Here is a 14,500-nt window from a genome sequence, read left to right on the forward strand (position 1 = left end):
TCCTATTTCTGTTACCCAATATGTCTGTGCTTCTGACTCAGAAAGAAATGCTGATTTGCATAATGCCTCCTCTAACCCTGGTGCTGGTTTAGGTTTAAGCTGAACCAGAACTTTCCTTTCTCATATTTACCCTGAGTTCCTTTGCTTCCTGATTTCCTGCTTCATCCAGATCCTGCTGAGCTGAATTGAATTAAGGGTGGAAAAAAACACTGATTCAGCTTCATCTTCCTGTATCCAGATTCAGCTGCAGGAAAGAACAGAAAGACTGTTAATTCCACATTCATTTTATAAATCATGCCACGTGAGTCAGTTACCAGAAAGGAATCAAATCACAGAGGCATGTGGTATCCAGAAAGGCTCGTTTTTTTCTACAGCCAGAATCTAGAAGATTGGGTAACCTTCCCAGGTAACTCACTGCCCTGTGCAGAACATTAGAACAAGGTCCCCATGCCTTCGAGGCCCTTGTGCTCATTACTACCATGTGACCAAACAAATCCTATCATTCCCCCAGCAGGATCCATCTGTCTTATGACTTTGTGGCAGACAATGTCTGGGGGAGGAAATGGAGGCAAAGTAGATACTTCTTTCATCCTAAGATGAATTCCGTATGTACATCTAGAGCCAACGTAGCCTCATATCACTCCCTCCTAGGTAGACTGAATGCTCTGTTCCCTAGAAAACCTATCATTTACACCATGAAATTTGGTACTTGGTTAAAACATTTTTGCACAATGTGTGCATCTTGTTCCTTGGGCTAAGCTGTCAAGGCCTAGAGAGCCAGGGCCATGTCTGAGACCTTTTGTTCCCTTCAGAGCAGTCTCAGAATATGTTGGGTAGTAAGTAGGTGTGAAGTTTGTCCCTATAGGTGCCCAAATTAGAAAAAATGTTTAAAAAACAGGGAAATCATGTATCCACTCTGTCAAACAATTGGCTCCCTTCCCTCTGGCTAGTGGCAGAAATGCTGGCTCCACCACTATAGCATGGATACCTGGATAGGCTGCCCTCCTGAAAAGGAACCAATATTTCTCTGCTGTCATGTCTCAGACACCTGAAAGGGGCAGTTCCCACTCAACTATCCCACAACCCACCTGGCTCACACATTTCTGTTCTGGAACCACCCTCTTCTCAAAGAATTTGGAGACTTACTAACACCTAGCTCATTTAAAAATCTAAAATATATTCTTAAAAAGTTAAACATAGGGCTGGCAGTTTCCTTCAGTGGTAAAATGCTTGCCTAGTGTGTGTGGGGCCCTGGGTTCAGTTTCCAACACAGTAAAAAAAAAAAAAAGTTAAACAGAAAGTAACTATTTACCTATTTACATTATAATTCTTCCTCCAGGTATATACCAAAGAGAATGGAAAATATATGTCCACACAAAAACTTATATATGGGTATTCATAGCAGCATTACTTACAATAGCCAAAAAGTGAAAATAATAACCCAAAAGTCCATCAACTGATAAATGGAATAAAATATGGTCTATCCATACAATCTTATTTGGCCATTAAAAAGTAACAAAATGCTAATACATCCTAAAACATGGATAAGCTCAAAAAGCAAAACACTTCAAAAATTCACAAAGTGAATTAAGTCAAATACGTGAAATTATACCATTTATATGAAAGATTCAGAACAGGCATGTCCACAGAGGTAGAAGCAATTAGTGGCTGACAGAGGCTGGGAGAGGGAAAGGAATAGGGAGTGACTATAAATGAATACAGATTTCCTTTTGGGGTGATGAAGATATTCTTGAAATAGTGGTGATGGTTGTATACATCTATGAATATGCCAATATTGCACATTTTAATGGGTGTGGTTTATGACATGTGAATTATATATGAATTTTTTAGTTGATTAGGGAATAAAATAGAACATGAAACAAACTACAATGACAATAAGAGACTGTGGTGTCAAGTTAAGGGTCAACTGTAGCTTGTTGATTTTATTACTGCCACAGCCGGACTTGCCTCCCTCCTTTCTGGGTTTCACTCAGATTCTGCACAGCAGACTGAAGCTTTTCATCACTGGGTGCCCTGCACCTCCCACCCAATGTTTGGATCAGGACTGTCACCTGTCACGGAGCTGTTGGGCTTATCTCAAGTGGGTTTTGATCTGGTCCTACCTCTTTGGACTGTGTTAGCCTCAGGGCTCTGGCTTCTCCATTTCCACAATGCCAGTGATTGTCCTGTCAAAAACAATCATCTGTCTTTCATTGTAGTGCAGATGATACCCAAATGTTATCCTTCTCCATCAAACTGTCAGGCTAATTGTTTATAAAACATCCGGAACTGGTTGTCACAAAACATCAGCTAACTCAGCCCAAATAAAACAGAACAGCCCCTGTGTGAGGGAGAACCCTGATGACATTTATGGGGACAAAGGATCACAAACACCTTCCTTAATCCAATGACCATCAGAAACCAAGGGGTGAAGCTGCTATCCTCAGACATGGATCTCAAGCAATTTCATTTTCTTGTTATTAAGATGGTTTTTGATTATTTGAAAACTATTTATGGTTTACAAGACTGAAGACTTTAAGATTTGAGCTTTAAATTTCTGCCATGGGCCAAAATAAAGAAGGTGGAGGCAGTTTCCCATTGTTGCAACCCCTGATCATAAAATTACTTACACAGGAGTAGACTGGAATTTGATGGGCATGTTCACATGGTTTTCCTCCTAGCCTCAACCTCCCTATGATGGAAGAAGAACTGATGGAGTTATTTTTAGTTTTCACCTAAAGAGAAGTTCAGAGAGGTACTTGATATCATTAGAGTCATCCCCAGTAGAGCATAAAAACCCTGTGGTCTTTCCAGAGCAAAGAGAGGATGTTGGGTTTAGCTTGAATCAGAAGACAAATCTTTCTGACCACTCTTGGTCCAGCACTTCTCTGTTCCTCTGCTCAGCTTCCCAAAATGTTCCTTACCTACAATTTGTCTCCTTCTAAAAGTTATGCTGTTTCTTATTTGTAGCCTTTTCTTTCACATAGTCACTTGAGCCAATGAGCGGCATTGATTTTTAAGAGATTGGTTAAGCTTCTAGTAGTTACCAAATACTGCAGTAGGCTGATACAGAAATAATAATAAAGTCAGATCTTTCATCCTTAAAAATGATCATAGATAACTGTTATGGTTTGAATACAAGGTGTCCCCCATATGCCCCTGTGAAAATTCAGGAATTGGGGGGCGGTGAGATAATAGGATTTTGAGAGTTGTAACTTCATCAGTCCATCCTAGTTTGAATGGGCTTACTGGGTGGCAACTGTACATGAATAGGAAGCCAGGCAAAGTGTTAACAGGGTCTGAAAGGGCAATGCATGAGGTTGGGAGGCAAAGCCAAAACTGGAATGGAGACCCTAGGAATTTAAGATATACCAGATTTGTGGATTGTCTGCTGAGAAAAGCTGATGTCTGAGAAGATGAGACCCTTTGCATATCCAGATATTAACAGAACCTTTAGGTCTATTTTCTGCCTTATTTATATCTCACAAGTTCATCTCCCAAGTCCAAGTCTTCTTTGGACTCTAAAGCTATCGGTCTCTTGAAGTAGACCAAGGCTAAGAAAGAGGCCATGAGTGCTACAACCCACAAGGCCAAAGGGGTAGGGTTTCCAAAGCCCTTTGGAGAATACATCTATTCATCATGGAGTCCAGATGCTGGATATGGAACTACAGGACTTGTTTGACCAGCTGGATTTCAGTCTCGTTTTCCTCCCATCCCTTCTTTCTATGGCCTTATTCCTTCTTTTTGGAATGTGAATGTTTACTCTATGCTATTGTATACTGTATACATTTATTTGGTTCTGATTTTTACAGTGGCTTGCAGCCAAGAGTTTGCCTTGAGTCTCAGATGAGACTTTCGACTTGGACTTTTGGGCATGTGTGGAACTCTGGAACTGTTAAAATTGTGGGGACGCTTGGAGATGGACTAACGCATTTTTCATTGTGAGATAGATTTGAGCTTTTAGAGGCAAGGAGCAGAAAGTCGTGATTGGATTATGAGAGACGTGATCTAATCAGTCCATCCTAGGTTGAATGGGCTGATTGATCGGGTGGTCACTGTAAGCAAGTGGGGCATGACTGGAGAAGTTGGGCCACTGGGGGCATGCCCTGGAAGGGTTCATCTTCTCTGCAGCCACTTTTTCTTTTCTCTCTCTTTTCCCTGTCCACCATGATTAGAGCAGCACTCCTCTATCTCATCTTCTGCCATGTTGTTCTGTCTAACCTTGGATTTAAAGAATTGGAGTCAGCCAACAATGGATTAAATCTCTGAAACCATGAGTCAAAATAAACTCTCCTCCCCTAAGTTGTTCTTGTCAGATATTTTGTTCGCAACAACCCCAAACTGACTAACCCAATAGCCTAATTGTCTCTAGGACCTACTTACCTCTGACTCTGAACTTCAGGCCCTTTGCATATCCAAATATTGCAGAACTTTTATGTCTGTTTTCTGCCTTATTTATATCCCACAAGTTCATCTCCCAAGTTCATCTTCTTTAGACTCTAAAGTCATTGGTCTCTTGAGGTAGAGCAAGGAAACTTTATTGATTAGTTATAGACTTCTAACATAGATATACAAACATAATACACCTTACATGTACCTTACATGTCCCACTCTGGTAAAGGAGGTATAGATACATGGCAGGATGTTCAAAGCCTTGGTATCCTTATTTTACCTGGGTGCAGTCAGCTACTCAGCTGCTATCACATATGGCCACAGCAGCTGGGGCTGAGCAGGATGCTGACCATAATTGCTACTCTGAATATAAAATCAATATCCACTGGCATTGCCTTTCCCAAAGACAGCTTTTACAATTAAGCTGCAAACTTTCAAGAGTTTCTACTTTCTTAACAGTAGTCATGGTCCTGTCAAAAGAATAAGATTTAAGTAAGAGCTGTCTGTGTTCACACTACCTTTCTATTGCCAGACCACTATTGATGCTTCCCCATACTTGTAACAAAAATAAGACCTGTTAAAATATAACTTTCAGTAAGGTAGAATCTTGATGCTTAGCCAAATATAAAATGAACACCTATCAAATATTATGTAACTCAGTAATTAATGAAATAAACACAAAGACATTAGCATGGTTGAAAAGAACATGGGGGTGTAAAACACTGATTGATGTCTTACAGGACAATAAACCTTTTGGGGATAACTCTTCCATTAGACAGGAATTTTGTGTCTCTCTTTTGGAAAAGATCCACAAGTTAATCTTTGTTCCAACAGAGTTTTAAAATAGACAATCCACAGAAAGTTGAACCTAGGACTTTACTGAAAAAATACTCAAGATGTCTCACTGGGCTATTTTGAAGTTTCTCGTAACTTTCTGACAGGTCCTGCTGCTGGAACTTAGAACTGACTCATGGAGTCTTGTGGGAGTGAAGTCTTTATTATCTGGTGTTTAAAATTAGACACCATTACCCTAAGTACACGTATGAAGACACAAATGGTGAGAAAATACTTGGTGTACAATAAGTGACTTGAAAAATTGTGCTCTATATGTGTGATATGAAATAAATTGCATTCTGCCATAATGTATAACAAATTAGAAGAAATAAAAAAAAATGAACAGAACTGTTTATCAATTAACAAGTATCCACCACCATTCTCTAAAAGTGGATAAATGGCCATTATCCTTCCTCCACACAGCCCTTAGATGTTCCAAGATCAAATTTTCTTCACTTTAAATGCACCCCAGTGTGACTTAATGAGAAGAGGATGCAAACAAACTTGATGTGCAAGTGGACCAGGAAAATTTGTGTCAGGAACTCCTGCCCAACAAGCATACAGCATGGAAACACTCTATGTAGCCTCCAACTACTTGCCACTATCACGTTTTGAAACAGACAAATGCAATTTTAAGAATGCTGGAATTATTTTAGAACCAAGCAGGAATATCTATCATAAAATAAGGAAGGAATTCAATGTTTAAAGAGATATGGACCATTCAAGTCATTTCTATCACCCCCGCCTTTAATCCCAGCTCTCCACCAGAGCACTTCAAAGCCTAAAAGAACAAGTAAACACCAAACAACAGAAAAACCAAATTCCTAAAATTCTATCACTCATGATAGGCAAAACTAAGAACACAGAATAGTTGGGATCTCTTACAGAAATCAGTGTACAACTGTATAAGAATGAACATTTTAAATTATAATAAAATTTTATAGTTCTTAGATTTGGGTTTTAAAAATGTATCTATTCTCATATAAAATTGTTCACATCCATAGAGTCAACTAGTTATATCTATTACTGTTAGCTTTGTTTTCTGTATAGTCCTTCATTAGAAATGCAACTCCCAATTATAATATTCTTCAACCAATGTTTTGATGGGACTGTTTGTGATTTAGGGTAGAATTTTGAGAAATCTATTATTTTCTGTGCAGGCTCAGTTATATGGGGGACAAATAACCCCAGAATTTCCCTCGTTTAAAACAAGAAAGTTGTGTTGGCTTCGTGCAACATGATCACCTTGGGTTGGTAGGGGTCTTGCTCCCTTAGTCCTCATTTAGTACAGGCCAATGGAGTAGCCACTAATAAAGGCCTTGCTAGGTGTCACAGAAGAAAGAAAGAAAGTGTGGCACATCACACATGCATACATAAAGTGCTCACCCAGGAGTGCCTTCTGCCACTTTCTCTTAATTTCATTTTGGTCAAAGCAAGCCACATGACCATGCCTAATCTCAAAGAGGCAGGAAGTGCAATCTGAAGGGGAGAGTGGATATTTGTGACTAACGCTAGTGGCTACCAAAATTTGTTTGGAAAGCGGAGACTCCTGGCTTTTGTTATTAATGATTTTGTTTAGTAGTAGGAATTGAAGCCACTTAATCACTGAGCCACATTTTTATTTCTTATTTTGAGACAGGGTCCCTCTAAGTTGCTTAGGACCCTAAATTTGCTGAGGCTGACTTTGAACTTGCAATCCTCCTGCCTTGGTCTCCCCAGCAGCTGGGACTATAGGCATGGGTCACCACATTTGGCAAGGCTCCTGTTTTTACACAAGTTTTATTCTTTTAGCTATATTGATCTAGTTATTTATTAGCAGCATGTCTATGGCATTAGAATAGGGATATATTTTGATCTATCAATTTAAATTTCAAGGCATCTGAAACATTAACCAAATACAGATTTGTGTGTGTGCCCTTACTTTAGGCAAGATGGCATAGAAATTAATAAGACTAAGTCCCACAAGCAGATCCTAAGTTGGGTAATTTGATTTTGAGCCAGAAAACACAGTTTTCTTCTGGAAAGAGCTGAGATTTGGTGTTGGCCATAGTTCCTTTTTCCATAAGTCCTGAATCTGTCAACCTCCACAGCACAGAGGGTTCATTTGTCACACCTGGCATTCATCTGAGGCTTGAACTAACACTGGTGTTGTGAGGAAACTTTATTTTAGCAAATTTTGGTTAGCAGGTGATTTTGTGGTTTCAACTTTATTTCTGTGTTATTAATTTTTAACACCCAGCTTAGAGTTGCTGAATCCAGGCTTCAAAACATAAAATTCCCTAACCTGGCGGGGTTCGGTGCAGGTGGAACAAAAAGAGCCATTGCCAAAAATTCTCAGGAGGTCAGAGGCCAGGTTCAAGGCCTTAGTGTCAACTCAACAAGAGTTCACCAAGACGAGAATGGTTCACAGTCCACTTTGGCTCCTCCAACGAAAAGGTATCAAAGAAACTCATAAGAGCACTTGCTGTTAAGTGATACTAAAAGCAAAATTAAGCAGGTCATATAATTCTAAGATGTGGGTAGCACAGAATGCAAAACCTTCACCTGTTAACCAGATTCAATGATTTCATTGGGGTTTCTGAATCTTTCAGGTAGGAACCAGTGTTAGGATCCTGCAAGAAACAAACAGTACATTCAGCTTGGATTTTAAAGGAGATTTTTAGTGGTAGGATTGTTCACAGAGGGATGATCAGGATTAAGGAAACCTCAACAGACGTTGGGGAACCCAATGATTAGCAACAGCAGGAAGCCACTACCACCACTAGACCTGAAGAGGCAGGACCCGGAAATTCTATCACCAGAGCTTGGTGAGAGCAGCAGGCTTAGAAGGCGGGAAGCCCAACAGGAACCATGCCCCTGGAGGAACATAGCCAAGGCCGAGGGGGGGTGGCAGCAAGTAGCCACAGGACCTTTGTCTCACTGGTCAAACTCAACATCAAACCAGAGGGCAAATGACTCTGGACAAAAGAGACCATCAAGGCTGGTTTCTTGAGGTATAGACCAGAGAAGGGCAGAGAATGTATTTGGCTGGCTTATCTCCTTGCCTAATTAAAAGATGCTGTGTGTAACTGTGTGCAAATGTTTTATGCTTTTTCCCCTTAATTTGGCAGACTAGTTAAGCTCAATTCTCCTTACTTTCACTGTTGATTATGAGACAGCTCCTAGAAGCCAATTTATAAATTAAAATGTAAATAAGCAAATGCTTCTCTGTTTGTTATCTGAGGATATCACAAGCTTGTTGTAGACTCAGAATCTCATCACATATACAAGAAGGAAGAGGTCTTAACTTATTTTCATTTCTAAACAGATTATTTTTCAGAGAAACTTTAGGTTCATAGCAAAATTGAGCAGGAGGCACAGAGACTTCTCACATCCCATTGGTTCTCACACAGGTATAGCCCCCACTATCCAAACCCTGTACCTGAGTGATAACATTTTTTAGAACTAATGAAACTACATTGACACATCATTATCACCTAGAGTCCATGATTTCCGTTAGGGTTCACTCTTGGTACTGTATGTTCTGTGGGTTTTGATGAGTGTACAGTGATATGTCTCCTCCACTGTATTATACAAAGCAGTTTCACTGCCCTAAACTCAGTTCTGTGTTCTGCCTATTCATCCAGATTTTAAGTTTTAGACATTGTGGTAAAAAGTCTCAAGAGATTGTATTCAGAATTTCAAAATATATGGTTATGTTCCTGATACACAAACAAAACAAAAATAATATACAGTAAATTTGGGGGAAAAGTAATGATATAGTTAAGTGTATTGTTATAGACAACATAACTAATTTACCAAATTTTAAATATTTAAAATATATCTATAACTATTTGTAACCAGCATGTCAAACAAACACAATTAGTGACATATCAAAACTCAATTTCATTTTAAATATGTGCTTAGTTAAGGGTACTCACCCCTAGTCCCCAAGAAAAATGCTGACTTTCCTGGCCACTTTAAGACCTAAAACACAGTCTCAATTAATAAACAGAAATAGCCCCAGCCAAAATGTTAATTATTATCTAAGATCAAGTTAGAAAACACTCTTCCGTTCCTCATCCAGAACATGCTTCAAGTTAGACTACTGTGGGGGTGGGCTGTGGTTACCATATACTCTCTTCCTCTGTGTTTTTTCTCCTTTTGTAACTGGAGTCTCAGCCCCTGTGACTGGTACAGAATGAAACAAGAACAATAAGGAGAGCCAAGAGAAGTTTCTTCCTCACTCAAAGTTTTGCTCTCTGAGCCCAGTATATGTCATATCCATCATTTCTCCCATGGACACTCCTAAAGGCTCACTGGAGGCTCCTCTGCAGGACCTCCTTGACATAAGTGATGCTTTCTGTCTCTCTGGCTGCTGTTCCCTGCTCTGCCCTGGTTATCTCACTGTTGGAGCACAAACTCTTACTGTTGGAGCTTCTTCAATCCCCCAAGCTATACTTTTGTGTAGGAATTTACGCTAGCTACCTATTGCTGTGTAACAAGGCACCCTAAGTCTTCATGGCTTAAAATAGCACACATTCATTATCTTAGAATTCCTGCGGTCAAGAATCCAGGCTTGGCTTAGTTGAGTCTTCTGCTTCAGGGTCTCTCACAAGGTTGGTGCTACAGTCATCTCAATGACTAGCTGAGCAGGAGCTGCTTCCTAATTCACTCACACAGCTGTTGTCAAGAGTCAGCTCCTCATGGACTGTTGCACAGAGAGCCTTAGCAGCACTCTGACTTTTGCCTGAAGGTCAGCCTCAGCTTCCTGTAAAGTGAGCCCCTCCAATGTAGGAGCTTGTTTCATACAGCATACAAGCTAAGAAGGCAATAGAGACTCTAGCGACATAGAAGTCACAGTATTATGTAACCTAATCATGAAAGAGACATCCTATCACTTTTTTCTTATTCCACTCATTAAAAATAAGTCACTATAGGTCTAGCCCCTCTCATGGAGAGGAAATTATATAAGGGCATGGATATCAGGAGGCAGGAACCACTGAAGGCCATTTTTTTCAAAATTGTCTAACACAGTCATCAAGTTTGAGCTCATCGCTCCCTGCCCAACCCATCTATGGTCCACAGGAAACACGCTGGCACCCTCTCCCTAATAGATAATGGAATAGAGTGTCCACCTCTTCCCAGCTGCCTCTAGACTCCTTAGCTTTCCTGGGCATAGGTCAGGTACCAGTCCCTGACCCTTCCAACTGCAGTTCCCCTCAAGCCTATGCACCAAATGGCCTTCTGAAGCTTCCCCTCTAGAAAGACCTGATATTAGAAGACAGGTCCTCCACAAGCCCTCTTCCCTGTGAGGAGGAAGGGTGGGAACTCACAAAGAGCAATAAGTCTCTCCCAAGAAGATCCAATGACAACACTCCCTCCTGTCTTTTTCTCCTCCTCCTCCTCCTCCTCCTCCTCCTCCTCCTCCTCTTCTTCTTCTTCTTCTCTCTCTCTCTCTCTCTTTCTCTCTCTCTCTCTCTCTCTCTCTCTCTCTCTCTCTCTCTACCATTTTATAGTCTCAAAGTGATTTAGGGTACTCAAAAGTTTCAAAATTGTGGCACTGCTTCTTGAACATGGCTTTTATAGAGTCTGCATGTGACAATTTGCATCGCACCCATTTTAGTGTCAATATCTATCATTCTGTGTCTCTACACATTTACAATCACCCTCCTTTGATGATTAAAAGTGCCCTCACTTTTTTTCTCACTAATTTTATACTATTTACACTTTGATCATCCAATTCCATGTTCTCTGGGGGAAAAAATGCATAGGCACCCACTTCACTAATACCAAACCATTTTTCTCAATAATATCATAGCTGTATGTTCTCTCTGATAAGTGGATGTTGATCCATAATGGGGAGCTGGGAAATGGGAAAATGGAGGAACTTCAATGGACAAAGGGGAGTGAGGGGAGGGAGGGGGCATGGGGGCAGAAAAGACAGTGGAATGAGATGGACATCCTTACCCTAGGTACATGTATGACTGCACATGTGATGTGATGCTACATCGTGTACAACCATAGAAATGTAAAGGTGTGCTGCAATTGGGTACGATGAATCAAAATGCATTGTGCTGTCATATATACCTAATTAAAATAAATTAATTAATTTTTAAAAATCATAGTTGTAAACTGATCACAGATAATCCATTTAAGATGCACAGATGTGTCCTTTCTATTTACTAGATTAGTCACATTTTAAGCTTGATTCTGAGATGAGCACATCATCTTCTTTTCTTTTTCGGATTGTTTCCACTAAACAGATTTTATAACAATCTCCTTCAGAAAAACAAAGGGATAGTGTGGAGTGGCATACAACCCATATGTTGTATTTGTCTGAGCTCATTTATCAGAAGGATAAATGCCTGTAGTATATCCCTTTAAACACTTAATAAAACTATTTGGATTTCTAACTACACTGGTTTGTTTCTAGAATGCTATTTCCACTAACTTAAAATGCCACATTAGCAGCAGACTTGGATGTTTAAATTTGAAGTTCTAAGAGTCGGATTCTTGTTGTCTGCAATTGTAGAAAGATAGTCCTGTGAGACTGTTATCTTGGTTTATAAAGTAGCAATATTTCATTTATCATTCCCAAGTACTTTATCATCAGTTTCACTGGGTTTGGCCAGAGGCAAGAAAGTTAGAATTCCTTTTATTTTATTTTTTTCTGTGAATAAGAAATAGACATAGAGATGAACTGTTCAGTGCCCAGTTACATGTCAATGAGTGTATGAGTGAAATCGCCAAGGAAGTAAATAGACAGAGGAGACCATCAAGCCCAGAACTTACAACCTATTAATAAAGAACTGGGATGAAATACCAAACAGAGATTCTGAAGGAGAGTCTAAGAAAGCACCATGAAAAGCCCAAGAGACAATTATCCCCACAGACTCAGTGAGAGAAAGCACAGCAGAAAGGAGAGATTATTCCTTGGGTAGGGGCCTACTCAAAATAAGGGTTATCTGAAACTATCAAGGATTGGGAGAAGTTTGTTCTTCTCTGTAGGGTCCCTGCTGACCCAGGAAGATATTCGAGTTTTCTCCAGGTGCTCAGCAAAATTGACACCTGATTGACATCTCCCACTCCTAACAGGGACCAAAAGGCCTGAGCATGAGTCCTCCAATTCCTACTTCAAATAGCTTGAGGCCAGGGCTACTGTCCTTCCACTATGTGTGTCTACTACCTGGAGCAGAGTGAACTTTCAAAAACTACTTGTTGAATAAATAATTTAATAAATACACAATGAGGTAGAGAATTAGCCAAATAGAAAAGATCAAAGAGAAAAACAAGTGAGAGGAGAGAGGTTTCAGGCAGTGCCCTCAGGAAGCAGAAGTCCATGGGTCCTTGGTTTCTACCCAGGACAGGTGCCAGCCTGACATCTTTTGCTCAAACTTTTCTGCTTTAGCAACCTCAAAACTTCACTTTCTCCCCTGCTCCCACAATCTACACTTCTGAACATTGGTCTTCCTTTGGCATATGTTGGTTTCCTTAGCTTTTAATCTGACCTACTTTCCCTTCTGTTCCCCTGACCTCTTTTTTCTCTGATCAACCCTCAAATATCCTCCCCCCACAACTTAATGTTTGAATCCCCCCACCCAGTTCCACATTTAGACAACTGCAGCAGACTCTAGCTTGAACGTGGATGATAAACTGTCTTAGATGCATCAGATAGTGTCTGCAAAAATGCAAGTATATGATGTGAAGAATGCAGTTGAATTTTTAAACATTTATTATTATTAGTAGTAGTAGTAGTATTAGTATTATTAGAATGTAAAAGGTCTGAGGGATGAGGAGGAGTGGGGAGAGGGAGAGGAAAAGGAAAAGGATGAAAAAAGAAAGATGGGGAAGAGAAAGAAAAGGAAAAGGAGAAGAAGATTCATCTTGTAATAAATACAATTCTTCTCCCTGGCAATAACTTGCAGAAAAGTGACAAATTATTTCATTTTCTTTTTTTAACATTCTTAAGTTTTATGTGGACATAATATCTTTATTTTACATTTATGTGGTGCTGAGGATCGAACCCAGTGCCTCATGCATGCTAGGCGAGCACTCTACCACTGAGCCACAACCCCAGCCCCACAAATTATTTCATTTTCTATGTCTCAGTGATCTGAAGTTCTTAAACTCTTTCCTCTACCAACAGGACACTTCTACAGCCCTGATTTATCTGCTGATTCTCTCTTCGTAGATTCCTATCCCTATCCACAGCCATTATGCTAGTTGGTCCCCCACCTTCTCTTCTATGTGCTTTTCTTGTGTTTTCATCAATCCTTGGTTTCAGCCATCCATAGGACCATGTTGACGATGTCCATGTCTTCAGCCTAGGGCTCTGTTCTGTGATTCATGTCACCTTTTAAGCATCTTAACTTGCATGTGTTCCAAGCACTTGGAACTGAATACACCTATTACTGAATTCATCATCTACACCAACCCAATCCAGATTGTACAATGCATAATTGAAATTGGTTCCACCAGTCACCTTGCTGGTCATATCAGAGTCTGAGCTCACACCTCCCCTTCCCATATGCACACACTTAATCAATTCCTGTTAATTTCACTGCCTAAATTTATCTTGAATCCTTACAATTATTGCCTCTTCTCCTCCCCCCAAGCTCCTGCCACACTGCCTACTTAATATGAATATACCTCCTCTTGACCCCTCCAATCCGTTCTCCTAATGGCAGCTGTGATCTTTCTAAAAACACAGCCTTGATTATGCTCATTTCTTACTTAAAGCCATTCCAGTTGTCTCCCCCTTGTACATAGCGTAATGTCAGATTTCTTTAATGCAATCTAAAAGGACCTTGTCACCCGGCCCTTTCTTAGTAGTAGCCCTTTATGTTCTCTATGCTCTAACAGTTGCTTGCAGTTGCCCAGATGCACCATATTTCTTTCATATTTCAGACCTTGCAAAGTTTCCCCTGGGCCTAAAACAAAGAGGTGTTGAAAAAACTATCTTAGATGAACAAATGATTGAGTATGAAAGACATCTATAGTTGCTAGTGTTCCTGGTTTAAAACAAATACACAAACCAAAAACTAAATAAATAAAACTCTACAATTTATCTTTTGCTTTTGCCCAGGGGAAAAATACGTATATCATAAACAAAGGTAAACAGTGTCTTTATAAGTAACAGCTTTGTGATTTCTGCAGCAAGAGACTTTATCTTAATTCTTTTAGTGTAATTTAATTTTGCCTCTTTTATTATTAAACTGCATTTATTATACAGAGGGCTTTACGGTCCTCTAAATGTATGCTTGCTATTCTCTCTGCAAATTGTATTTTCCAA

This window comes from Spermophilus citellus (assembly GCF_964194105.1).
Source record: "Spermophilus citellus genome assembly, chromosome: 13".
Taxonomy (NCBI): Eukaryota; Metazoa; Chordata; class Mammalia; order Rodentia; family Sciuridae; genus Spermophilus; species Spermophilus citellus.